General features: G+C 41.7%; 1 pseudogene; it reads left to right on the top strand.

The window, feature by feature from the left end:
- The first annotated feature begins 3,597 nt into the window (after positions 1–3,597).
- LOC116093251 lies at positions 3,598–5,503 on the top strand (annotated as a pseudogene).
- The last annotated feature ends 449 nt before the right edge of the window (positions 5,504–5,952 follow it).

Raw genomic sequence — 5,952 nt, 5'->3', positions numbered from 1 at the left:
GAGATTAACTATGGAGCAGAGACCGAAGGAAGGGCAAGCCAGCCTAAATATAGCTAACTCCTGAGAGGCTCTGACAGTACCTGAATAGTACAGATGTAGATGATCACAGCCATCCATTGAAATGAGTACAGGGTCCCCCAGTGAAGGAGTTAGAGAAAGGACCAATAGAGCTGAGGGGTTTGCATCACCTTAGGACGAACAACAATATGAACTAACTAGTACCCTCAGAGCTCCCAGGGTCTCAACCACCAACCAACGACCGCACATGGAGGGGTCTGATTGTTCTGGCAGTATGTGTATAGTAGAGGATTGCAATTTGATCATCAATAGGAGGAGAGGAGCTCGGCCCTGTGAAAGTTCTGTGCCCCAGTGTAGGGGAATGCCAGGGCCAATAAGTGGGAGAGGGTGGGGTAGCAGGCATGGGGAGGGGGGAGGCAACAGGGTTTTTTTGTTGTTTTTGTTTGTTTCTTTGTTTTTTGGAGGGGAAACTGGGAATGGAGAAGTTTACATGTAAATAAAGAAAATATCTAATAATAGTAATAAAAAAAAGAAATAGAAGCAGTCATTAAAAGTCTCCCAACCAAATATAAAAAATAAAAACCAGGACCAGATGGGTTTAGTACACAATTCTATCAGACCTTCAAAGAAGACCTACTGCCAATACTCCTCAAACTATTCCACAAAATAGAAACAGAAGGAACACTACCCCTTTCATTCTATGAAGCCACAGTTACACTGATACCAAAACCACACAAAGACACAACAAAAGAGAACTTCAGACCAATTTCCCTTTCTGAATATCGATGCAAAAATATACAATAAAATTGCTAACTGAATCCAAGAACAGTGCTTCTTAGAAGAGTGAATAAAATACTCACAAGAGGAAATATTAAGACAATGTGTGGAGCAGAGACTGAAGGAAAAACCATCCAGAGACTGCCACACCAGGGGATCCATACCATATACAATCACCAATCCTGGATGCTATTGTGGATGACAGGAAGTGCTTGCTTGCAGGAGCCTGATATGGCTGTCTCCAGAGAGGTTCTGCCAAACCCTGACAAATACAGAGGAGGATGCTTGTAGCCAACCATTGGACTGAGCACGGTGTCCCTGATAGAGGAGCTGGAAAAGGAACTGAAGGAGCTGAGGGTGTTTGCAGGCCCATGGTGTGTGTGGGAAGGAGCAACAGTGTTAGTAGCCCAAGCCCCTGGGAGCTTTGGGGACAGGACCACCAACCAAAGAGTACACATGAAGGGACCCATGTGGTAGAGGATGGCTTTGTTGGACATCAGTGGGAGGAGAGGCCCTTTGGCCTGAGGGTGTTGATGCCCCATTGTAGGGGAATGCCAGGGCAAGAAGACGGGAGTGGGTGGGTGGGTGGGTGGTTGAGCACCCTCATGGAGGCAGGGGGCAGGGGAATGCGATAGAGGTTTTCAGAATGGGATACCTGAAAAGGGGAAAACATTTGAAATGTAATTAAAGATAATATCCAATTTTTAAAAAGGGAAGGCAAAAAGTATATATCAGTTCCTTCAAGAGAACAGATGCAATGTTTTCATGTAAGTGGAATTGTTCTTCAAATAAAACAGTCCGGGAACATAGCTGTTTATTAATTAGAAAAAAAAATGCTCTTGACAAAAATAACCAAAGGAAGAAGGCAGTGACATTGTGGCAACATGTCCAGTGAATCAGCCAAGGGGCAACACAAAATACTCAACTGCTTTTACCTTGTTGTCCACCACCTCAAGTAATTCAGAGATCTCAGAGATCCTGGGAACTCACACTGATATCAGAGCAGATCTGATTTTTCACAGTGTTATGGATGCCATACCACAGTGAAAGTAAAACCACTGAGATATGAAGCTAAGTAGGCCGTTAGGAAGCAGGTCCAGGAAAAAGGGAAGTGAGGTGATATGAGCACATAGAGACATTGGATATGCAAAGAGACTTCTATTTTATGAATATCCACACCACCTGGAAAGAGATGAGGAGGCAAGAAACACTTCACTTCGGTTGTAATCCCTTTAAGTGTGGTACAGCCTTTAAAAACTAAAGCAATTTGTGTAGAATGTAGGGAGAAAACATGGTAGACATTTAGAAGAACAAATGATCAATATGGGGAGTGGCTGTGAGAGCAAGAAAGTCCTCTGGTTTGGGGACTAGCAGGGCTGCACTGAGTTAAAGAACACCAACATACAGATGTGGCATGTAAGCATGTTGACACTCCACCTCACCCTTTATGCCCAAAGTGTTCTCACTGGGTTTGTTTTGCTTTTCTGTTTTGAAGGTCCAGCAAAGTTTTTGGTATCTTTGGCAGACTTTAAGGTACATGCACAAAAGCAGCTGTCTAAGATCCTTTGGGATTTTATTGAAGGAGAAGTTGACCATGGCATCACCTACAATGACAACATGGTAGCATTTAAAAGGTCTGTTCTTTATTCTATCCATTGTTACTCTAGGATGCTATTGATAAATAGGAGATGCTGAGACCTCAGGTTGTTCCTATAAAGAGGGGTACTTACCCCCCTGAATCAGACCAAGGGAAAGAGGTACCTTAAGGGGAGGTATTAAGCATAGCACTGAGAAAGGGACCCCTCTGCAGCTTTATGGGCTAGAGATGGAGCTGAATTCTGAATCTACATTTAGGATGAGGAGAAATCCTTTTCCCCCCAAATCCTCACACAGGGCTTGCAAGCTTCCCCTTTCTTAGTCCACTTCTCTTCTCCTTGATTGACTTTGTCATCTTTTGTAACAAAAAGTGTTTAAGTGGTTTTAACTCCTTCCTACTCAACCCCATGGAGGTCTGTCTTTGTGACTCCTGTGGAGGTCTGTCCCTGTGACCTCCACAAACAATAATAACATTAATGGATGAGAAGAGATAACACTAAACATATTCTTTGGAGTCCATCCTCTAGATTCCAGGTTGTATGTGTGTTTGTTTATACTGTTTATGGTGTGTGTACTTTGTGTGTGTGTGTGTGTGTGTGTGTTTTTGTGTGTGTGTGTGTGTTCGTATGTCAGGTGTGTGTAGTATATGTGTATGGGGTGTGTGTGTTTAATATGTTGTATGTGTTTGTGTATGTGTGTATTTCCTACAAGTCTTCTGATTTTTTTCCCTTTGACTCCATGATACATGAGGCGATGTGTCTGAGGACTCTAAAGATAAAGAGGCAAACAGGCATGGCTAAGTGGAAACATTAATACCCTATATGAAGATGGTGACTTACTATACTACTGTATTGTCTTGTAATGGAGTGAAATAGGCTGTTTCCTGCTGATGTAAGGCATTGGCATTAATTAATGTGTCCTAATTTTGATTAGGACAAATTCTCTGGCCATGGATGTAGCTTCACAGTAAGATCAAGGTCCTGGGAAGACACACTGAAATGATAAAAGTAGGAAATGAGGAATAACAATTCAGTAGCCATGACATTTTCAATACCTTTCCCATTTGACAAATGAAGGAACTAAGCCTCAAAGCCATACAGGAAGGGAGGGTTGCAACTCAGCCTTCACATTCTTAGGCATACTTCTTCCACCTATAGAGCAGATTATGTGGAAGAAAATGCAAACACTAATCCTCTCCATTGAACCATGCCATCTCTCATGGGGTTGGAGAGTGAACTCAGGCTTTCTCTCCACTCACTGGGCAACCTGGTAAGAGGCAAGATCAGAACAGCTCTGCCCTCCCAACTAGGTCATGTCCCTTGCATTCCAGCTGCTCAGGAGGCCAACATCTACTATGTCAGCAAAACTTATGCCAGCTATACCCTGGAAGACATTGTTGCTGCTGCCCCAGGAGGCTTTCATTGATTCCAACTCTATGTGCAGTCAGACTGGTAAATCAACAAGCAGATGGTTCATAGGCTAGAAGCTTTGCTTTCAAAGCTTTGGTGATCACTGTAGATGTGCCTGTACTTGACAATAGGTGAGGGAACAGGAGAAACCAGCTGAATTTGGAGGCAAACATAATGCTGAAGGACCTCCAATCCCCTGGAGAAGTGAGAAAGATATCAGACTCAATGGACATTTATTATAAAAAACATTTAGGATAAGAAGAGATGATTAGTGTTCCTCCGGCTTTCTCTTCATTTTTTCTTCATCCACCCCTCCCTTTCTCCTTCCCTTCCTTCCTCCCTACACCCTTCTTCCTTCCATTCCTCCCAGTCTCTTGTCATCCTTTTTCCAAATATTTTCACCTAACTGCCTTATTATAGTTGACAGTAGGAAGCATATGTAAGCATAGCAGTTAAAAAGCTGACCTTTTTTTCCCTTTCCAGGGCCTCCTGTCAATCAGAACTTATGAAAAAATGCTCCCACCTCTGGAGATGCTTGGTCTATCATCAGGGATGTTCAAGCCAGGACTGATGTTGAAAAACAAGGGAGCCTTGGGGAGGAGTTTTGCAGGAACTGGAGAGTAAACTAAAAGTTATTCTCATATTTTGTTTCATGATGGGTTCTGATAGTGATAATTTTACACAGGATTCATAGAAAAACTGACTCTCTGAAAAGGACACTCACAACACAGTTGTATAGCCAGCCAGTTTTGCCAGCTGGGGCCCTAGTCTGCTGCCTTGAAAACTCAACAGTCATCCAGAATCATCAGGGCACTGCAACACAACTTTTGGAAATCTTTCAATTAAGGATCTATCATGAACACTTTCCTCATTACATTCTGAAGACTGAAAGAGATAGCATGCCCTTAAGAGCAAAAATCAAGGCTAAGATTACAATGGTCTCTTCAGTCAGTGGGCAGCTATGATTCCTTTGTGACCCTGAACATTAGAATTTAAGGAAATATGCTTTGTGCTGTGAGCCAAAGCTAGATAATAGGCAAGGCCTGGTTTAAGATCCTTTTTGCTTTAGTTTTATCAGCCCATGGATATAGGTCAACCATAAAATGTCACTGTGTTCTTTGACTATTTTCCTTACTCGTCTTACGTACTACATACAAAACCCTTTTAAAGTATAGATTCTGTTTCATCTGTCATTGTGTCTATCCAGTTACTAGAATAATTATCACACAAAACCATTGATTAATGGTCAGTGAACAAGCCATTAAAGTAGAAATTCTTCATACAGCTTTTGGGAGAGGAATAGCATCAGTATTAAGTGGCATTGTTCAGTTTTCATAACTTACAAATGACAGTGCTTCAAATGTACATCATCTTTTGAATGAGTAAAGTGAGCGTTCATTTGGAACTAAGAGTCATCTTCTAATTCCCTACAAAGAAAGTCCATACTTCCTGCCCTCACATCTTTGCCAAGTATATCTTTCTGCTGGAATGATATCCCCTTGCTTCAGAGTACAACTTGGTTGCCCATTATCCTCAAAGAAATTTTGACAAAAGAGGATGCAGAATTAGCAGTGAAGCACAACATCCAAGGCATCAGTGTTTCCAACCATGGTGGAAGGCAACTTGATGAGGTTTCTGCTTCCATAAGTAGGATGACATCAGAGGGATGGGTTCGAATGCTCTATGACAAAGCCTCCTACTAAATCTGGTACACATTGCTGTCTGCCTTACCACTGTATTGCCTATGGATCTTAAGGAAGCTCAATCATTAATAAGAGCCTAGTGTTTGTCTATTTTCCTAAACTGTATATGTAACATATTTAAACTTTGAGACACTGCTGCAAAATAGATATAATGCTATTTTACAGTTAGGGATATCAGAGTTTAGAGATATCGACTAATGAGTACCCATTCACAATATATCAAGGCAGATGTATGAAAGGCATTCAGGACCCTCTCTTCTGCCAGAAGTGATCGTATTGAAGCTAATGCATCTTCATAGACTTTGGAAACTTCAAGTTTTCCTATATGACACATGCAGGAAAGAGCGATACCTCCCAGAGGCACAGAGCATTTTTCTTTTTTTTTTATTAGATATTTTCTTTATTTACATGTAAATTTCTCTATTCCCAGTTTCCCCTCCAAAAAACAA

The sequence above is a fragment of the Mastomys coucha genome, unplaced genomic scaffold (genome assembly GCF_008632895.1).
Source record: "Mastomys coucha isolate ucsf_1 unplaced genomic scaffold, UCSF_Mcou_1 pScaffold16, whole genome shotgun sequence".
In the NCBI taxonomy this organism is placed as follows: Eukaryota; Metazoa; Chordata; class Mammalia; order Rodentia; family Muridae; genus Mastomys; species Mastomys coucha.
This window is presented reverse-complemented; position numbering and strand designations above follow the sequence as displayed.